The sequence below is a fragment of the Sus scrofa genome, chromosome 6, assembly GCF_000003025.6.
Source record: "Sus scrofa isolate TJ Tabasco breed Duroc chromosome 6, Sscrofa11.1, whole genome shotgun sequence".
Classification (NCBI taxonomy): domain Eukaryota; kingdom Metazoa; phylum Chordata; class Mammalia; order Artiodactyla; family Suidae; genus Sus; species Sus scrofa.
The window spans coordinates 92,621,860-92,642,947 of record NC_010448.4 but is presented as its reverse complement, the minus strand read 5'-3'; the positions used below and the strand labels follow the sequence as shown (position 1 = coordinate 92,642,947).

The window sequence follows — 21,088 nt, the reverse complement described above, 5'->3', positions numbered from 1 at the left end:
CATTAGTTTGGGGTAGTGAGTTCATTTAAAAAATTGGTTCTGGAGAAATCATTTTAAAAACCATACCTTCTCAACTCCATCATTTCATTTCAACTTACAGCATCGAAGTTTCTGCCTTTTTAATTTTCTTTAGTGCAGGACCAAAGCCTTCTCTTCGCCTATGGGTTTGCTGTTGGGAGCTGGGCCATCTTTCTTGGGTAAACTAAACCCACGACACATCATCCTCAATTTCCAAATTTCAATTTCTCTAAAGTGGAGCATGAACTTAAAAGACACTTGTAAAGTGATGTGAGTGTTGAATCTTCCAGATGGTTACAATTTTGTTTCTCATCTTATCTTAGAGTTGCGTACCCACACCTAATTTGACAGCAATTTTTTTTTTAGCCGTTCCCCTTGATGGAGTCTTTCTAAAGACCTCGGTTTAGTTTTATAAAAAAAAATGTTGTGCATTCACAATATTTTGCTTTACTTATTGTTTCATTAAATCACCCAACTTCCATAACAAGTGTCACTGGCAAAAATGAATTGAGAAACAAAGGCAACTGACATTTGGTAAGCCGGTGACTCAGCCTGCAGGGACAGTAGCCCGTGGACCAGGACCTCGAGGGAAGCCTCGGTGATGGGCGAGATATGTGTGGGGTGGACATCAGGCTGTATGCTTTATGGAGAAAAAGCTGAGCTCCAGGCAAACAGTGGAGAGGAGAATCAAAAGAACTCCTGCCCACGTGGGCACGCTGAGTGTGTCCGTGTGTCCGTGTGTGTGTGTGTGTGTGTGTGTGTGTGTTTCTGTGTCCCTGTCACTCACCCCAGCAAGCAAGTCTCAGCCCAGATGACCAGGAACCATAGTTATCCACCCAGTCATTCACCAATGGCAGGTGACCATGCTATTGGTGGTGGCCAGGTCCTCTTCTTAAGTCAGCTGCCCCGGGCTGTGACATGATCTGTGCCCCTGAGAACAAGAAACAGCTGGGCTAGGGCAAAGTCAGCTGGTCCTGGGCATCCACTCTCTGCCTTTTCTTTCTTCCTTCTTTTTCTTTTTTAGGGCTATACCCATGGCATATGGAAGTTCCCGGACTGTGGGTCCAATCGGAGCTGGAGCTGCCAGCCTACGCCACAGCCACAGCAACTCAGGATCCAAGCTGCATCTGCAATCTACACCACAGCTCACAGCAAAGTCAGATCCTTAACCCACTGAGCCAGGCCAGGGATCGAACCCACATCCTCATGGATACTAGTTGGGTTCGTTACCACTGAGCCATGACAGGGACTCCCCACTCTCTGCCATTTCTTTGCCCTCTCCCGGCATCCTGCGAGACTGAGGTCCCTCTCATTCGCCACCAGGATGGGGAAACTGAGACTCTGAGAGGTGAGGTGCTTCCCAGGCTAGACAGTGGCGGCCTTATGTGGCCAACACTGGCGTCTCAGGCCCATGACTGGCCGGGTCACCTTCCCAAGAGGTTTGAGAGAGCACTGATTTCCTGTAAAGCCTTGCTGAGGCCTGTCATGGACACAGCCCTCTCCTCGTGGGCTTCTGTAGAGCTGGGGGTGGGGTGGACAAGGACACTCACTGGTGGGTGCCCAGGAGATGGGGAGGGGACTGGGGATAGGTTGGCATCCACTGCTAAGCAGACCAGGGTGAAGCTCTCTGGATTCTTCAAAGCCGCCCCCATCCCTTTGGACACTGGAGCCTCTGAGCATCCTAGGAGGAAGGAGGAAGTGGCTCTTCTTCCCCATTTTACAGATGAGGAAGCAGGAGCCCAAAGAAGCACCCCCATCACACACACGCCTTCATGCCTCCCACCCAGACTCGCCATGCCTGGTAATAAGGACGCAGTAAAATGCATTCCACTGACTAAGGTTGCCAGATAAACAACAAGTAATTTTTTCAATATAGGTAGGTCTCAAATACTGCATAGAATATACTTACACTTAAAATTTTATTTATTTCATATTCAGATTTAATTAGGCATCCTGCATTTTGCTTGGCTAAATCTAGAACCCCTCCAATGACAGCCCCCACACACACTCACCCACTCTTAAGCCTCCTGTGAGACATCAGGAAAGCAGTGTCAACCCCCCAGCCCAATAGAGAAAGAGCTGATAAACCCCCCCGCAAAAAAAAGAGGACCTGGGAGGACCTAGGTATTGATCTGAGACAGCCCTGGGTCTGGGTCGTGCTCCTTAGGGTGTTACCTGGATCAAGTCACTTGCCCCCTTTGAGTCTCCATAAGCTGGCTATGTGTGTTAAATAAAGTCATACATGTGAAGGTGTTCCCATCATGTCACCGTGGTTAACGAATCCGACTAGGAACCATGAGGTTGCGGGTTCGATCCCTGGCCTTGCTCAGTGGGTTAAGGATCCGGCATTGCCGTGAGCTGTGGTGTCGGTTGCAGATGCAGCTCGGATCCCGAGTTGCTTGGCTGTGGTATAGGCCGGCAGCTACAGCTCCGATTCGACCCCTAGCCTGGGAACCTCTATATGCCATGGGTGCGGCCCTAGAAAAGGCAAAAAAAGAAAAGAAAAAAAAAAGTCATACATGTGAAAAGTGGTGTCCCATGTAAATGTTCAAGGGAAGGGATCCTTTTACTATTACTATTTACCCGATGGTGAAATTGAGGCTGAGAGAAAATGAGTTGTTCCAGGTCACCAAGATCTAGCAGATCAGCCAGATACCCATACTTGTGTCCTCTATGTCCTGGCCCTGGGCACTGCCCAGCTGCTTCACTGCTTTGTGGCCAAGACGCTGGTGGCTGGCTGGGAAGTCAGGGCTCAGTGACTCTCCTGAAATGGTCCCCACCTCTAAGCAGTTCCCCCAGCAGCCTGGGGCACAGCAAGCCACTCAGAGCCCCAGAGTCTAGACTCACCACTGCTCCCTCCCCAGAGGATGGCCATTCGTCCCCTCTCCCCTGTGATCTGGGGGTGCCTCTCAGCACCCAACTCTGGGCAGGCAGTTCAGAGTTGAGCCAGAAAGACAGGAGTGCAGGGCAGCACCCCCATCCAGCCAGCTCCGGGAGGCCAGGATGCCTGCTGCTCCTCAGCCCCAACCTCACAGCCAGGTGACGCCCAGATGCAGATGCTCCGGGAGGCTGGTGCTTCTCCGGAGCCTCTCCTGGGGTTGGGACTTGGCCACTCCCACTGGTTCATGACTGAGGCTTCACAGGGGGCCTGGCAAGAACTCTGCCCCCTCCACCTCCCTTCTCACCCCACTCTCCACCCCCCACCACCAGCTCCCCATCTGTAAACCTAAGGAGCTGCTGACAGCTCCCATCTGCTCCTCTCTGGCTTCCTGGGGAAAGAGAGAGAGGAGGGGACGCCAAGAAAGGTGGAGCCAAGGGAGGAGGGTAGGTTTCGACACTCAGCCCTGGCCCCATCTCATGCTAGGGGGCCGCTCAGCATCTCTGGCCCTCCTGGGTAGCCCCTGCCCTGCTGCCAGGAACCTCTTTCTAACCCACACCCCTTCCTAAGAGTGGGCAGATCACCTAAGAGTAGAGGTTGCAGCCACTTCCCACCCTGCTCAGACACCCAGACCCAACAGCTAGAAACCTTTAGCTCCCAGAGGGACTGCCTCAAGAAGGGACAAGCCTTCCTCTCCAATCCAGGAATTCCCAACGTATCACCTCCCTCCCTACCCCCATCGCTCAACTTTCAGACAGTGGAGAGGGGCAGGGTCTTGCCCAGAGAGCTAAGGCCACAGCCTTAGCCCTGTGACCCAGCCCAGCCCCCTCGTTGTTACTGCGGGCTCCGCTCCTGCTCGCCAATGCTGCCATCTAGAGGTGATGTGGGGGACTGCAGGAACTCTTACCTGGCCCAGGAGCCCAGGAGTCCTTCACTCCCAAGCCCACCAGGACGGATGGACCAAGGGTGGACTGCCCAGATATATTGCCCTGGAGGATCTGGGAGATGTCATCTCATCCACCCCACTGCTTCCAGGCAGCCATGTGACCATGAGCTATTTCCTGGCTTCTTGCTCACTGAGCAACCAACCACCCACCCCTGGAAACCCAGGGTTCAGAGAAGAGAAAACTATGTGCTGCCTGCTTCTTATACAGAACCTCCCCTGAAACTCACAGCAGATTCAGTGTGGGTTATATTGCTCCATTTAACGAATAAGGATACAAGCGCAGGCAGATAGAGTGATTTTTTTTTTTTTTTTTTTGCTTTGCTTTGCTTTGCTTTTTAGGGCCGCACCTGAGGCATATGGAAGTTCCCAGGTTAGGAGTTGAATCGGAGCTGTAGCTGCCGACCTACACCACAGCCACAGCAACATGAGATCCAATCCATGTCTCACAGCAATGCCAGATCCTTAACCAACTGAGCAGAGCCAGGGATCAAACCAGCATCCTCACGAATACTAGTCAGATTTGTTTCCACTGAGCCACAACAGGAACTCCCAGGTAGAGGGAACCATTGGTTTAGAGCAATTGATGCCCTCACCTTGATGGAGCAGTTTCCCAACTTTGTTTTTTCTGGTTCACCCCAGTACCTCAAAGTTTCACTAGCGTGCCAGTCCTGTGCTGAAGGAACACCTACTCCCTGCCAGTCTATGCCAGGTCCTGGGCAATCCAGAAATGTAACGGACCCTGGCCCTTGCCCCAGGCAGGCTCACCATGGGGGTGGGGGAGGGTGGTGGTGAGCAGGACCCCTGGCCTGACCCACTCACCAGGAATCACCTGCAGCATGAGCCATGAGGTCCTTTCGAGAAGTTGCCAGCTGTGACAGCCATGCCAGCAGAGCCACCAGGGCCAGGGTGGACCTATTGGCAGCCCGGGCTTCTTAGGGACGCTCTGTCCTGGGCTCTGCTTCCAAGGCTGCCACCATCCACCAGTCTTCTCCTTCAGAGGACCCAACCTCTCCCAGAGGCACCTGTGACCAGCCCTCAGCTCTCAGCCCTCAGCCCTCAGCCCTCAGCCCTCAGCCCTCAGCCCTCAGCCAAGCCAGAGAACCCACGAGACCTCACACAGCAGGTGCTCCGTCTATGTTTAAGGAACAAGAGAGAATGAGTAAGTTAGAGGCTGTTCACATGTGAGCTCCCAGCCACATCAGGTCGGCCCTACCTTCCCCTCCATCCCTGGCTGCCCTCAACCAAATGACCAGTGATGACAGTGACGTCCATGGAGCAGAGGAAGCCCAGGATACCCAGTTGAGCTCAGTTTTGCCTGTCACTTGTTGTGTGAACCATAGCAAGATCCCACTCTCTGAACCTTGGCTTCCTGTAGATATAAAGGGGAGCTGGATTAGCCAGGAGGCCCCTTAAGAGGCGAGAGAAAGGTCTGGGTGTGGGAAAGGAGGCCGAAACCTACCCAGCCACCCTGACTCTCTGCCTCTTCCATCCAGGGTCAAAGGTGAGGCCGAGAGCCGGTACCCCAGGAAGGGGCGTGCCTCTCACATACACAAATAATGCACGTATGTACGAATGAGCATGCACACAGGTGCATGAGGCCACTTGTGCACAAGCACACACACACACACATGCACACTCACACTCCAAGTACCCGCCCACCCACAGACGGGTCTGCACACTGCGCCCTCTAGAACACAGCCTCTACTCGGTGCCGCAGAGCCTCGGGAGCAAACTTAGGGATGCACTGAAGTTATGAAATTGATTTCTCTGGGAACAGTTGGAATTAGTTTTAATTATCTTTATCTTTCTTCCAATTGTACTCTCAGCCTTCTCCTCACTGTTTAATCCATTGCTATCGACTTCCCCGCGGGCGCTGGGGAGGGGGATGCAGGGCAGGGTGAGCAGTGTGTTCACTTTCAGAAAAAATAAACCACAGCAACAACATCCTCCACCCCGCCTCCCCTGCACCAGAGAAACCACCCTCTCCTGGGCAGTGAGCTGTGCTTCCCACACAGCCCGCAGCACAGCCACACCTCATTCATCAAGGAAGCCTCATCGGGAAGCCCTGCCTGGCTGGAACCAGGAGAGACCAAGAGGAGCTGTGTTTAGATCCCAGCATCTCACAAGTTGGGTTCTTCAAACTGGTCCTCTTGGGAGGCGGAGCTCCATTCAGGCATCTCAACCCTCTCTTCAAAAGCCCTTTCCAGGAGTTCCCATCGTGGCTCAGTGGTAACACATCTGGCTAGTATCCATGAGGATGCAAGTTCGATCCCTGGCCTCACTCAGTGGGTTAAGGATCCAGCGTTGCCGTGAGCTATGATGTAGGTCACATATGAGGCTCAGATCCCAAGTTGCTGTGGCTGTGGTGCAGGCCGGCAGCTGCAGCTCCGATTCGACCCCTAGTGCAGGAACTTCCATATGCCACAGGTGCGGCCCTAAAAAGACACACAAACAAACAAACAAAAAAGCCCTTTCCATCTCATTCTGTCCCCTCCCTGAGCCCATCCCCAGCACACAGGGCCTCCTTTGGTCCCCATACTTACCGTGGTGAGGGGAGCGCCCAGGTCAGATTCATCTCTGAGATGAGCACACAGCAGGGGTTATCTGTTAAATGAATGAATGAAAAGCCTCTATTAAAAACCAGCCTTCAGAGTCTAGCACATTCACTCATTCATTCACTCAACACTCATTCATTCATTCGACGAGCCAACACAGAGGATCAATGATGCTGCAGGCACTGAAGATACAGGAATGAATGCAACCTGGGCCCATCTTGTGGACCACCCCACCTAGAGATTTGACAGGTGGGTAGGACCCCCACACTAGGTCAGCGTGAAGGGTATCTGGAGTAAGAAAAGACAAGGCAAGAGCTTTTATTCTAAACACCCCTGAGGAAGCCAAAATCTCCGTTCTTTGAGGATGAGTTGATTTCCTCACTCCTGCTCTGCCTCTAGAACGGGGGGTGGGGGGACTGATCACAGGATGTCCCCTTCTCCAGGGGCTCCCCCAACTGTGCCCAGGCATGGGCCAGTCCTACAGGCGGCTCCCAGAGGCCCCGCTGCCGTGGGTGTGTGTGCACGGAGGGGGGATATGGCCCCTCCTCCTGGAGAGCTCCCCATGGAGCAGTGGCGGGGCGGGGGAGCCATCTCTCACCAGCAAGGTGCCAGTGCTAAGTGCCCTGCAGCGCTAATATTTTATGATTAAAAACCATTAAGGTTTAGACCGTGAAAATCCAAGGGACACAAAATCAATGACCCAATATTGCTTCCCCCGGTAAGTTGTGTAAATATTGTGTCTTTTATTGTTTGGCCGATGGCAAGAGCAGAGATACAGGTGCAGGTTATACCAACGAATCCCCTCCTGTCCCAGACCTGATCTGGTAGAATTAGCACCCCGGCTGGGGGAGGCCTGGAGAGCTGGACACAGGGAGGTTCCCGAGCTGACCCACTGCGGAAGGTCATCCGGCTCCCTCCTCCCTCCCGCTCCCTCCTCCCTCCCCCAAACTCCCGGCCCCACCCACGACCAGCCCCTCTGGCCAGAGGCGCCACAGGCTCCTCCCCTTCCCCCACGCAGTATCCCCGACACTAATCACACAGACACACACACACACACACACAAACACACACATCACATGCTGACATGCTCCCCTGACAGCCCGTCCATCAGCACCGCCACCATCTGCTTGAATTTGCATATTTAATCAGAATCTGTCTCTCCTCCTCTGGGAGTTCAGATTAAGGTGGGGAAGATGATTCCAGGGGTTGCTCCTGTGTCCGTGGAGAAGCGGGTGATGAGGGTGTGTCTTTCCTGTCTGGAGCTGGGGTGACTGTGAAATGTCCGGGGTTCCTCCTGCCTCTGAGGGCAGGGAAAAACCAGGTACTCCTCCTGGCTCTGGGAGGGTCTGGAGTCCCTCCTGCATTAGGAGGATGGAGAGGCCTGAATTCTATCTTCCTCCAGTCTCGGGTGCCTTGCTCTCCCTCCCCTGTGCCTCTCAGGGAGGTGTAGGGTTTGACCCCAGGATGAGACACCACAGGCCAGGCCCCCGCTTCCCGTGTGGGTGAGGGCAGTTGGAGCCGAGCCAGGGGACCCTCTAGCAACGCCGGAGAGGCTGCCCTGGAAAACCCAAAAGAGCCCTTCCATTCCCTGAGAAGGTGCCTGGAAAAGAGAACCACTGAACTGATACAAGGAAGGACAAGCCGGCTGACTGCGGGGAGGCAGCTGGGCTGATGTGACGGGGAAAGACAGATGTGGATGGAAACTGCTGGGCTCTCCTGAGGAGGACTAGCCAGGCTGAGGGTGGGGGTCAACAGCTGAGCCGATAGGGCAGAACCTCTTGTCCAAAAGGTAGAACAGCTGGGTGCCCTGGGGAACATCTGGACTTGGTATAGGAGACCAGGTGGCCGATGTGAGAGAACAACTAAGCTCACCATGGGAAGCGGCCGGGCTGAGAGGGGAAGGTCATCTTGACTAACGCTGGGGAACAGCCAGCCTTCCCCTGGGAGCGTCGTCGGCTAACGAGGGAAAACAGCTGGGTTGACCTGAGGGAACAGCTGTGCTGATTTGAGGGAACAGGTGGACTGGGCTGTAGTGGGGACCAGCTGGGCAGAGGTGAGGGGACAGCTGGCTGAGGTGGTCAGGGGACAGCTGGGCTATGGTGAGGGGACAACTGGGCTGAGATGTGGGACAGCTGGGCTGAGGTGAGGGGACAGCTGGGCCGAGGTGAGGGGACAGCTGGGTGGAGGTGGAAGAACAGCTGGTCCGAGGTGGAAGAACAGCTGGGCTGAGGTGGCGGACAGGTGTGTTGAGGTGACAGCTGGCTGAAGTGGGGGACATCTGGGTTGAGGTGGGGGTCAGCTAGAGGAATTGGGGAAGAGGACATTTTGCCTGGTGGGGACAAATTGAGCCTCAGGGCAGTGTCAGTGCATCCCCAGGTCCCAGAGGCCCTGGATATAAACCACTATCTTCAGAGTTCTGGCCCACATCCTACTTTCCAGAGATGCCTTGGAAAGCCCTGGCCACAATGTCACCCTGATGCCTCCAGGCCACAGACAGGGAAGGGTCACATCCTCCTCACCCCACCTCCCCCCATGCAGAGCCCCAGCTCCAGGACGTGGTGGAGGGCGGCCGGCAGGGGCATTCATGGCTGCCTCCCCTGCTCCCTTCCCGAGACGAGGGGAGGAGCTGGGAAAAACCTGGATTTCAGGACCCCATGGTCTCGAAGCGGAGCAGATGGTCAGAGAGGGTCCAACCCAGGCCCCCATTTTACAAGTGAGAAAGAGACAGAAGTGCTGGGCTGCAGAGGGTCAGCGAGAGAGCCCGGTCTCAGGCCGGCCTCAGAGCAGCCCTCTCCAGCAGCTTCCATCCCTGGCCCAGTCAGCTCAGGCTGAGGCAGAATATTAACTGGGGCAGTCCAGTAGGAGTATGGGCTTGGATGCATCCTTGGATATGGCCATCAATTAGTATTTGCAGCTTAAGGGCTCCAGGGAATAACATCCCCACAGGCCTTGTTTACTATAGGGAGTGTACCTGTGCCCAGATGGACACTAATCCCTAATCCCCTGTGACTCAGTTTACTGGGGGGCACGGGAAGGGCAAAGAAACTATGAGACTTACAGGACATTTCCACCCCTAAGATCCTATTGGACAAGGACTGATAGAGGTAACTGGCCAAGGCCAATGGGAGAAAACCACATCTTTCTGGACCCCACGTTGGTACCCTCCCCACCTTTAAGAGATAAAAGTCCCTATAGGGCAATAGAGAAGGGGGCTCTTCCTCCTCCCAGCAGCCCTGGGAGCTTTTTGCTTTCCTTTAATAAAGACTTTGCTTGCTTGCTGCCTGTGTGTGCACCAAGTTCATTCTTCGACTGCCTTGAACAAGAACCTGGATTCTGGTATCATCGTTCCGGTATCAAGGCCACCATAACACAATATCACAGACTGGAAGGATGGCTGTGGCTCAAACAACAGAAATTTATTTTCCTCACAGGTCTGGATGCTGGAAGTCCAAAATCAGGATGCCAGCATGGTTGGGCTCTGGTGAGGCCCCTCTTCCTGGCTGGAAGGCGGCCGCCATCTCTGTAGCTAATTTGACCTCTTCTGCACGCTGAAGGCAAGTGTGGGGGGGGAGGATGGGACACAAAGAGCAAGCTCTCTGGTTGCTCTTCTTAAAAGGGCACTAATCTCATCAGGGAGGCCCCACCCTTATGACTTCATCTAAACCCAATTACCTCCCAAAGGCCTCACTTCCAAATACCATCGCACTGGGAATTAGGAGCTTCATATTGAAGCAAGAACACCATTCAGTCCATAGCAACCCCCAGCTGCTTATTTTATTTTATTTTGTCTTTTTGCCATTTCTAGGGCCACTCCCACAGTATATGGAGGTTCCCAGGCTAGGGGTCTAATCGGAGCTGTAGCGGCCAGCCTAAGCCACAGGCGCAGCAACTCGGGATCTGAGCCGAGTCTGTAACCTACACCACAGCTCACAGCAATGCCAGATCCTTAACGCACTAAGCAAGGCCAGGGATCGAACCTGCAACATCATGGTTCCTAGTCAGATTCATTAACCACTGAGCCACGACGGGAACTCCAAGCCCCCAGCCCTCTTAACCCCAGACTCTGGCCACTGGATCTGAAACTCCCTCCCAGAAGGAGAGCAGAGCCCCTCTCCAGACTCTGGACATAACCGCAGGTATCCAGGAGCTGCCCTCAGCTAAGGTCCCAAGAACCTGGCAGCCAACGTGACAGGAGAATCTGTATGTCCCACCCCACAGGGCCAGGCACTTCAATGTGTCCTGCTAGTAACCTGTGTGACAGGTGGTCCTGTGGGAGCCATTTTTCCAATGGGGAAATGGAGGATGAGGTTAAGTGATCTGCCCACTGTGGTGGCTCAGACAGAAGGTGTCAGGGTCTGAGCAGGGACTGAATAGGGTCAGTCCATCTCCAGGCTCTGTCACTATGCAGCCCAAAGCAGCTTTCCAGAACTTAGCCCAAGGTGCAAGGCCTCCAGGGATTTCTGTCTGCCTTCCTGACCCATCTTCCCCATTCCCTGTTGGAGAAAACCGGTTTCCTGGCCGCCACTCACGGTCAGGCAGCCTCCCCTTCCCCTCCCCCACCCTCCACCCCCCCCCACCCTCCCCCAGGCCCTGGGAGATCCCAGCTACATGGAGCATGGCTCCATTGCTGGGGGAGCTACCTGCTCAGAAAACACACTCAGAAAGCACATCCCCACTCCGGCCCTCAGGACCTATCCACAGAGCCTTACGAAAGAGAACTGCCCCTTCCCTGGGTGGGTGCCCCCACCACCCCGTAGTCCTCAGACCGCACCCCCTGCACAAGGCCCTCCAGGAAGTAGATGGATTCCCCAAGATGGGTCACTCCAAATGGGCCATGCTGGTACCCTGGCTCTGGGTTCGTGTATGCAGTGTCTGGGGCTGTGACCTGGTGACACATGGGTTTTCAGGCCAGATGCAGTTGTGAGGAATATAGGTTACGCTTTCTTGGGAGCCTGGCAGCCTGCGTCAAATTTCAGCTCTACCACTCCAGCGCTGTGTGACCTTGGGCAAGTGGCTTAGCCTCTCGGGCCCAGGCCCCTCATCTACAAATTAAGATAATAAGAGTAGCTACCTCCAAAGGTTGTGACAAATTTTAAAGTATATCCATGTAAAGTGCTTAAGACAGCAAGGGGTGCATGATGAGTGCTGGACACGAATTAGCTGGAAGTCCTCTGGGGGTCTGGGGATCATCTTCCCCACTAGAGGCAAAGCTGATTGAGGGCAGGCACTGAGTTGAGCTCCAGCACCTGCCCTAGGACATTAACAAAAAAGGTGCTCCATAATGACAAAGGGCTTTAACAAAGGGAGCTGCCAGTGGGTTTATGAGTGTGGGTGTGCGACTATTGTGTATCCGTGTAACAATCCATGTGCATCCTTAACTTGTGTTTTGGGGTATATGCAAATACAATGCCAGCGTCACCCTGTATTTGTGTCTATCACTACTAGGCTATCAGTGTGGCATGATTGTGTCACTCAGATGTGGATGCTGGTGCATATTGGGTGTGTCTGTAAGATGAAGTTCAGTGAGGGTGTGTTTGTGTGTGCATCTGTCCTGAGCATGTGTTGGCACCATGAGCAGGAACGTGTTAGCCTGTGTGTATGTGATGTCGGTACAAAAGTGTATGTGTCAGCATTGTTTGAGCATGTGTGTGCCAGGGTTGTGCGTGTGTGTGTGTGTGTGCATGAGTGCACTGAGCATATACATAAATCAGGATTATGCATTTCTGTGTGTCAGTGTTTGGAGTATATTGTGTCAATGACGGGTCGGTGTGTGTGTCAGTGTTGAATATCTGTATAGACGGGCACGAATCGTGGGGTCATATGAGAGTCAGCAATGGGTATCTGGCTGTGAGCGTACCTGTGTGGACCTGCATCAGCAGTGGGGATGTGGGTGTGTCAATGTGCTATGTGTGTCAGTCTTATGTGTACATATGTGTGTCAATGACAGGTGTCCACATGTGTCAGCACTGTGTGCATGTGCGTGTCAATGCGAATGTGCATATGTGCGTGTGCTCGGGACAATGTGTATGTTTCAGTGGCGGGTGTATGTGTAGATGTGTGTCAGCTTTGGGTGCGTATATCTGTCAGGGTTGGACATATGTGTGTCCGTGTTGTGTGTGTGTGTGCATATGTTGGTGTTAGAGGAGTATGTGTGTGTGTCAGTGTCGCCTAGCGTGTGTGTCAGCATTGAACACCTAGGCGCACCAGCGTATGTGCACGCATCTCTGCCGCTGCGTCCCTACCCCTCGTGGCCCGGAGGGAGGGGGTAGGAGGGGCTCCCCAGGCCCTGGGTCTGAGCCTGGGTCCCCAGCGCCCCTGCGCCTGCGCCCTCCCAGCTCTGCCCCCACCCCAGCCTCTCCCTGACTGGCACCCGAGTTAATAAGTGTTGCTTTTCTCCTATTCTACTCAGGCCTGTGATGGAAAATCCTCGGGCTGGAAGTGAGCCCTGAATCGATAGTCCATTCCATTTAACAGGGTGGCTGTCACCATAACGAGATAAAAGTGGATTAGCTTCTGCGCTGCTGCTGCCGCGTCCACGGGGAGCCCATCTGTTGTTCCCTGCGCAGCCCGCCTGCTCCGAGCAGCAGCCCAGCCGGACAGGACCTGGCCGTGGGGGCTCCAGCCAAGGCTCAGGACAGGTCAGTGGGAGTCAGAGGTGGTCAGAACAGGGGTCTAGAGAAAGTTCTGAATGGGGCTCCAGACAAGATCCGGGTAGGACTGGGGTGGACTCAAGGTAGTGATGGGGACAGAGGGGTCGACTGCATGAGACAAGGACCAGCTGTGGGCCTGTGTGTCCAGGCTGAAGATCCAGTGAACCTGCAGAGAAGCCTAAACTCTCCCAGACCTGGCATGGGGTGGCTGAACAATGTCTCCAAACACAGGAAGCCCTAAGGCTTCTTGGTCTGGAGGCCCTGGAGCCACACAAAATACTTGAAGTCACTTCCAGGAAAGGCCCTAAGACCTGCAGCAAGAAGGCTGCAGGTGAGACACCAGGAGGAACTTCCTGCTCATAAGGGCAAGCACGTTCACGAGCAGATGACCAAATGTTTGCCTTTTCAGGACTTGATTCTAGCTTCTGCTAATTTTTTTTATATATTTATTTTATTTTATTTTATTTGTCTTTTTGCCTTTTTCAGGGCCGCTCTCATGGTATATGGAGATTCCCAGGCTAGGGGTCCAATCGGAGCTGTAGCCACTGGCCTACGCCAGAGCCACAGCAACACTGGATCCGAGCCGTGTCTGCAACCTACACCACAGCTCACGGCAACGCCAGATCATAAACCCACTGAGCAAGGGCAGGGACCGAACCCGCCACCTCATGGTTCCTAGTCGGATTCGTTAACCACTGCGCCACGATGGGAACTCCATCTTCTGCTAATTTTTAACAGTAGATGTCAGGAACCAAGGAAAATGGAGATTGATTCAACTGAATCTTACTCAGTGTCTTCATATACTTTCCCAGTAGTCTGCTTTTTAGCTTTGGGATTTTTTTTTTTTTTTCTGTTCTCACAATTTCGTCTGTGGCTTCTTCCATTGTGTCCTTGGGAAAGCCCGCCTCATCCTGAGATCATCACCTTGTTTCTTCTAGTTCTTTTGTGATTTCATTTTTTTATACTCACATTTTTATCCACCTGGAATTTGTAGGAAGTGTCTTTGTTTTTCCCAAATGATTAACTACTTCTCTATCTCCATCTCATGACTAACCCAGCCTTTCTACACTAATTAGAAATGTCACATCTATCATTTATTAGGGTCCTATTTTGGACATCTCTGTTAACTTATTAATTCTTGTGCTAACCACCACCAGTTTTATTTAGAATAGCTTGGTGATATGTTTTGATATCTGGGAATGTTTTTCTCTTAGGCATGGATGGCCCATATCAGTATTACTATTTAATGGCTATGTTAATGCAAAACTTTACCTAAGGAAAGTATCAGAAAAGCATATACTTCTTGAAGCCTGTGGTGACTGCTTCTGAAATGTAAGTTGCAGCCCCAAACATTGTGTATATTCAGATGTTCTGGATCCAGGATCCAGCTCCCTTTGCTGTAGCAGCCTGATAGAACAAGAGGTAAAAAACTGAGGACTTCTTGTGCAATTCCAGGAAAGGAGTAAAAGAATCTGATGCTCGTACCCCAAGGCCCAGCCTTAGCTGTGCTGGAGGGAGAGACCCCGAGGCCTGTCCTGGTTGGGGATCTCCTAGTAGCCGACTCTAAGCAAGGATGGCGAACAATTTCTTTGGAAGATGATCCCAGGAAAGCAGGCTGCAGCCCCAGAGAAACGTTGAGAGCTTTTGGAAGCAGGACAGGCCTGCACTACAAGGAAGGGCCCCTGAGGGGACCTGGGCATGTCGCAGGCGGAGGGAGATGGGAAAGTGGAGGAAGCGGAGGAGCGAGCCTCTAATCTGCCAGTTATGGCAATGGGGAAACGGAGCTTCATTCCACGGGGAACCTCAGGGAGTCGTGAGGACCAGGCATCAGCCACCCTACCCACAAAGACATTTAGATATCAACCAGCTTCAGCAGTTGGCCAAGAAGGGCCATGAGAAGTGGGGAGGGCCACCACTTCTGCGGCACTCCCTGCCTGCCTGGGTGGAGGGAGCAGCTGCAGCCCCAGAGAAAGGCTCAGGCTTTGGGGCCCGAGGGGGTCAGAGCAGGGCCCCCGGTGATGAGGAAACAGGTGCAGAGGCCCAGGCAGGGTGAAGCACCAGGGATGGGGAGGAGAGCGGGGAGCCAAGAGGCTTCCAGTAAGCAGAATGGACAGCGACTGGGAACGGGAGACTAGAGGAGCATGAGAGGGACAGGAGACGAGGGTGACGGTCGGATTTCTAGTCTGGGAGACCGGATGGATGCTGGAGCCAGGCACCTAGATGGGAACCTAGAGGAAGAGCCAGGATGGAGTCTTTGGAGCCTCAGAGAGGAGATGTCCTGGAGAGCGAGGGCAAGTGGGTCTGGGGCAGAGCTGGCAGGTAAATGGAGCCCTGGGAGTTCTCCCAGAAACCACTGAAGCCAGGGGTGTGGCTGAGGAAGGATCCAGGTTAGGACCAGAAATGGGGCGTGGTGCGGGGCCTCCAGAAACACTCCATGGATGCACAGGAGCAACTGTGAGCGAAGCCTGACAGGAGCGTGTCTCCTCCAGTGACCGGAAGGCCCCTCCCACTCTCCTGGGGTGGGAAGGGGCAATGCAATGCTGAGTGGAAGGGTGGGAGGGAAGGGAGGGGACAGAGTGATGTGGATCCCAAAGAAGCCGACAGCTGTCAAATAATATAAAACCTCATATGTTAATAATTCTAACAATTTTGCCAAAGACTTAATGGCTGGCCTGTCAAGAGCGATGACAGAAGCTATTAAGGAAACAAGACAGGAATATTTTGGAGACAGTATCGACAGCACGGTCCCAAGCTGGGCTTCCAAGGACCAAGAGGAGGACAACCTGGCCTCCCGCCACCCCCAGGAAGGCCACGTGCTCTGCCAGAGAGGAGCCGGGTCACTGCAGATTCAAGCCATTGACTGGGGATTGATCACCTATGAGGACATTTTAATTAACCATCAGATCCCAGAGCTGCCCCATCCTTCCTGTCCCCATTCCCGCAGTGGTCTGCAGCCACCTCCGCCCCCAGCACAAAAAAGAAGCAATCTGCCAAAACACTGCAGGTCTCAGTTGGGGGAGGGGCACACGGGAAGGTCCTAGGACTTGCTGTGTCCTGGTCCAGCTGTTCTGGGGCTCTCAGAGGGGTCTTGCATGGCTCATGGCCTCAGGTCCCAGGACTGGACCCAGTTCTATAACTGATTCACTAAATGAGCTTGGCCTCATCACTTCATTATGAAATGCCTGCATTTCTCATGTTTAAAACGGCAACAGCAGCAGAAAGAGTAATAAAATGTGTGCAAAAAAAGGCTTCTAGAGCTTCGATGTCTCAGAATCACTTTCCAAAACTCTCTGAAGCACCTTCTGCTTGATCTTATTTAACTCTCCCATCAGCGCCAGGAGACGGCATCACTTTCTCCACGTTCACAGATGGGAAACGTGAGGGAGGGAGAAAGCTGACGTGGGCACACAATACAAATTCTCAGAGCCAGGGGTCAGCCCCAGTCTTGTCTGCAGCGCCAGAATCTGCCTGAATATAGGGATGCTTCTTAGACAAATAATAATCAGGACAGCTACCTCTGCCCAGTGAGTCCCTCCCTGGTACCAAGGAGTTGTGCTGATTCAGAGCTTCTCAAACTTGACTGTGTGCAAGGAACTCTTGGGCACCTTGTTGACATGCCAATTCAAGTTTGTGGGTCTGGGGTGGGGCCTGAGACTCGGCATTTCTAACAAGCACCCAGGAGATACTGATGGTCCAAAAACCACCCTTCGAGTATCAAAGTGAGAAATACTTTTTCTCATTTAATTGGCACAACACCCCTAGGAATAGGTACTTTTTAAAAATTTGATTGGAGTATAGTTGATTTACAATGTTGTGTTAATTTTAGGTGTACCATAAATTAGTTTTATAGTATAAAACCTTCTTTTCAGATTCTTATTAAGAATATCAAGTAGAATTTAAAAAAAAAAAAAAAAAAGAGTTCCCATCGTGGCTCAGTGGTTAGCAAATCCGACTAGGAACCCTGAGGTTGCGGGTTCAGTCCCTGCCCTTGCTCAGTGGGTTAAGGATCCGGCATTGCCGTGAGCTGTGGTGTAGGTCACAGACGCGGCTCGGATCCTGCGTTGCTGTGGCTCTGGCGTAGGCCGGCGGCTACAGCTCCGATTAGACCCCCAGCCTGGAAATCTCCGTATGCCGCAGGAGAGGCCCTAGAAATGGCAAAAAGACAAAAAAAAAAAAAAAAAGAATATTAAGTAGAATTAGGTACTATTAGTCTACCGCTATTCCACCCTGAATGCACCCAGACTGGTCTCATCTCAGAAGCTAAGCCAGGTCGGGCCTGGTCAGTACTTGGTTTGGAGAATTAGGTGCTATTATTATCGCCCTTATCTTACAGAGGAAACAGAGGCTTAGGGAGATGGAGTAACTTGATCAGCTCAGCAGAAGAACCAGGACTGGAACCCAGGTCTCCTGGCCCAAGTTGGCCCACTTAGCCCTGGAGCTCTACCATCTCCCAACATTTGCCTGAATGTCAGTGATGCCAGGGGCCAGGCTCTGAGGATGAGCAGGACAGCTCTGAAGATGCAACAGCAGATGCTGTTAGGAAGAAGCTGGGATTTTCAAGAGAAACTTCAGCCTCAGCCAGAGAGGAACTACAATTTGGACAGCCGGTGTCTCCAGAAGAGAGAGAGGCTGGATCTGGAAAATTCTTCTGCTTCGATGGGAGACCTCCGAGCTGGGGATGGTTTGCTTTGAAGAGAGAAAGTCTTAACTGGTCTGGGAAGAGGCCCTGGAGCCAAGATGAGAAGGGGGAGTCCCTACCCACAGGGACCTAGAGCTGGGAGCACTTGCCCTGATCTTGGATTTAGGGGCTGATCTTGCAGGTGCCAACGAGAAAAAATACAAATGTGAAAATACTCACACCCTTTCCTCCTGCCCACCTGCCCCAGACGGGTCTGGTAACAGTGAAGGGGAGAGCTGAGAAGCCCCCAGGGCTGGCTGTAAGAGAGTAATTGGTAGGCCCAGAAGCAGAGGAGGGAAGATGAGAGCCAGGGTCATACGCTCAGATGTTGACAAAAGTCAGATGGACATCAGAAAGGAGAGAGGCAGCCCTTATGGGAGCCGGAAAGCCCGCGGTTCGATCAGGGCCCAGTATTGCCACAGCTGGCTTTTCAAGGAAAGCTGGAAATGCAGATCTTTATGCAAAATCCCCACTTTTTTTTTTTTTTTTTGTCTTTTTAGGACTGCACCCACAGCATATGGAGGTTCCCAGGCTTGGGGTCGAATCAGAGCTGTAGCCGCTGGCCTATGCCACAGCCACAACAATGCCAGATCCAAGCCGCAACTTCGACCTACACCAGAGCTCACAGCAATGCCAGATCCTTAACCCACGGAGTGAGGTCAGAGATCAAACCTGCATCCTCATAGACGCTAGATTCGTTTCTGGTGAGCCACAACAGGAATTCCCAAATCCCAACATTTTTAATGTCACCCACTGCTGGAAAAAAAATATATGTGCAATATTGTGTAGACTTAGTAAGTCTATGAGCAAGATATGCCCTTGAGTCACCATTCTGCAACCTTGGGACCAGGGCTGGCACAGACTGGGTTTAAGGAAGAGTTTGGGGGAGTCCCGAGAGAGGGTCCAGAGACGGCAGCCACACCTCTTAGACCAACCCCTCGTGATGATGAGAGAGAGAAAAAACTAGGGTTTTAAGATGCAGTGCTACTTGTGAATAGAAGCTTCCTTAGTGTTCTTCAAAAGTCTTTAAGGAATATTCATTCCGTTTTTCCATTTTTTGGCTCCCAGACTGGTGGGTCTGACTGTGACAATAGGCAGAGGCAGACCTATCCAGCTTCATGGTCTTATTCAGGTCCCACAAGGAAAGCCAGATCCACAGGAGGCAGAGGCTCAGGGGAACTGCAGGCCAGCGGCTGAGGGCAGGACCAGGAAGTGGCAGCTTTTTTTTTTTTTTTTTTTTTTTTTTTTGCTTTTTGCTTTTTAGGGTCACGTTTGCAGCATATGGAAGTTCCCAGGCTGGGGGTCAAATCAGAGCTGCAGCTGCCGCCCTATGCCACACACACAGCAATGCCAGATCCGAACCGTGTCTTTACCACAGCTCAGAGCAACACTGGATCCTTAACCCACTGAGCGGGGCCAGGGATTGAACCCGTGCCCTCATGGATCCTAGTTGGGTTCGTTCCCACTGAGCCACAACCGGAACTTCCCGGAAGCGGCTGCTTTGAGCAGAAGTCCTGGGCTGAGCAGCAGAGACCGCGTCCTGCTCATTCCACTTGGAAAGGAGGGTTTCCCAGGGTGCCCACGAGTGTGTCCTGTATCCTGAGCCACTAGAGACCTACAGGCTCCAAGGGGAGGGAGGCCACTGGAACTAGGTCGGGACAGCTGCCCCAGGTGGGCCGGGGGGCTCTCGTTCACAGGTGCCGGTCTAAGGTGAAGGTTCTTTTTTTTTCTTTTTCGGTCTTTTTGTCTTTTGAGGGCCACACCCACGGCATTAGGGTGGGTCTAATCGGAGCTGTAGCTGCCAGCCTATGCCAGAGCCACAGCAACGCCAGATCCGAGCCATGTCTGCAAACTACACCACAGCTCACGGCAACACCAGATCCTTAACCCACTGAGCGAGGCCAGGGATTGAACCCCCAACCTCATGGTTCCCAGTCGGATTCATTTCCACTGAGCCACGATGGGAACTCTCTAAGGTGAAGGTTCTGGCCAGGCAGAGGGGCAGGGGACGGGTGGGAAACCAGACTTATGGATGGACATGGAGGAGAAGGGAGCAGGAGGAAAAAAGGGGAGGAGAGCTGATATTGCTGAACACCAGGCACTGCTCCCATCACCTCATTTCATCCCCACACACCCTTCATCTTTTTTTTAATGGCTGTACCCACAGCATTTGGAAGTTCCCAGGACAGAGATTGAATCCAAGCCACAGCTGTGACCTACGCTGCAGCTGCGACAACACCGGATCCTTTAAGCCACTGCACTGGGCCGGGGATCAAACCTGTGCCTCCACAGTGACCTGAGCCACTGCCGTTGGATTCTTAACCCACTGTGCCATGGCGGGAACTCCGAGTCCCTTCATCTTCCCAGCCCGCCTCTGCAGATGAGGAAACTAAGACTTGGGAAGATAAACATGAACGGTCCAGGGGCATGCTGTTAGGAAGGGACCCATTCCAGGCCTGGTTCTGGTTGCAGAACGCAGGCTCAAGCCAGAGTTTGAGGCCCCCTTCCTGGTGTCTTAGCTCAGGCAGCTACCCCTCATTATCATAGACTAGATGGCTTAAACAAGCATCTGTTTCTCATAGTTCTGGAGGCTGGGAAGTCTGAGAGGAAAGTGCCAGCAGATCCAGTGTCCAGGGCAGGAGGCTGCTTCCTGGTTTGTGGATACCAGCCTATATCCTCGCATCGGGGAGGGCAGAGGGCCAGGAAGCCCTCTTGTGTCTCTTCTTGGACACTAATCCCATTACGAGAGCTCCATCCATATGACCTAATTACCTCCCAAGGGCCCCATCTCCAACACCATCACACAGGGGCTTAGGGCTTCAACTCATGATTTTGGGGGCCAGAGCGGGGAAGGTGGGGGAAGGAGCCAGACACAAAACACTCAGCCCATAGCATCTGGGAGGAGGGGGGCTTCCCACAAGAGACATCCCCAGGGTCCCCTTTCCCACAAAGAACAAAACCAAGAAGCCCCAGTCAGTCCCCAGGGCTCTCTGTCTGGCGGCCAGGAAACAGAGAGACACTTTCGCTGGGTCCTCCCGGTCCCCACCCACCCCTGCTCCCAGGCCACTGGGCTGCGATCCCACACCACCTGCGGCCGCCCGCCCAGAAGCATTAATTGAAAATTAATCCGCTCGGTACGTGCCGATGTGCAAATCAAAGCTAAGTGTCTCAATTAGGAAGAGAAATGGAGTCGGGCGCTCTTCTCAGGCGCCGGCTTATTTATGGGGATAATATCATTTTTAATGAGGGGAGCTACTAAAAGGCACAACAAATGCAACATTTAATAGAAAAATATTACAGCATTCCATCAGCAGAACGCTGCCGGGTGGGTGGATTCCAGGGACATACGAACAACTGCGAATC

General features: G+C 52.9%; 1 long non-coding RNA gene across 1 annotated transcript in view; it reads right to left on the bottom strand.

Annotated features, from left to right (window-relative positions):
- The window catches only part of LOC102167570, a 207,618-nt gene that overhangs the window by 112,415 nt on the left and 74,115 nt on the right, over nt 1-21,088 (bottom strand). Inside the window, exon 2 of the long non-coding RNA XR_002344972.1 lies at nt 6,386-6,446. This is a non-coding gene — a long non-coding RNA (uncharacterized LOC102167570). The remainder of the gene's footprint in view (nt 1-6,385; nt 6,447-21,088) is intronic.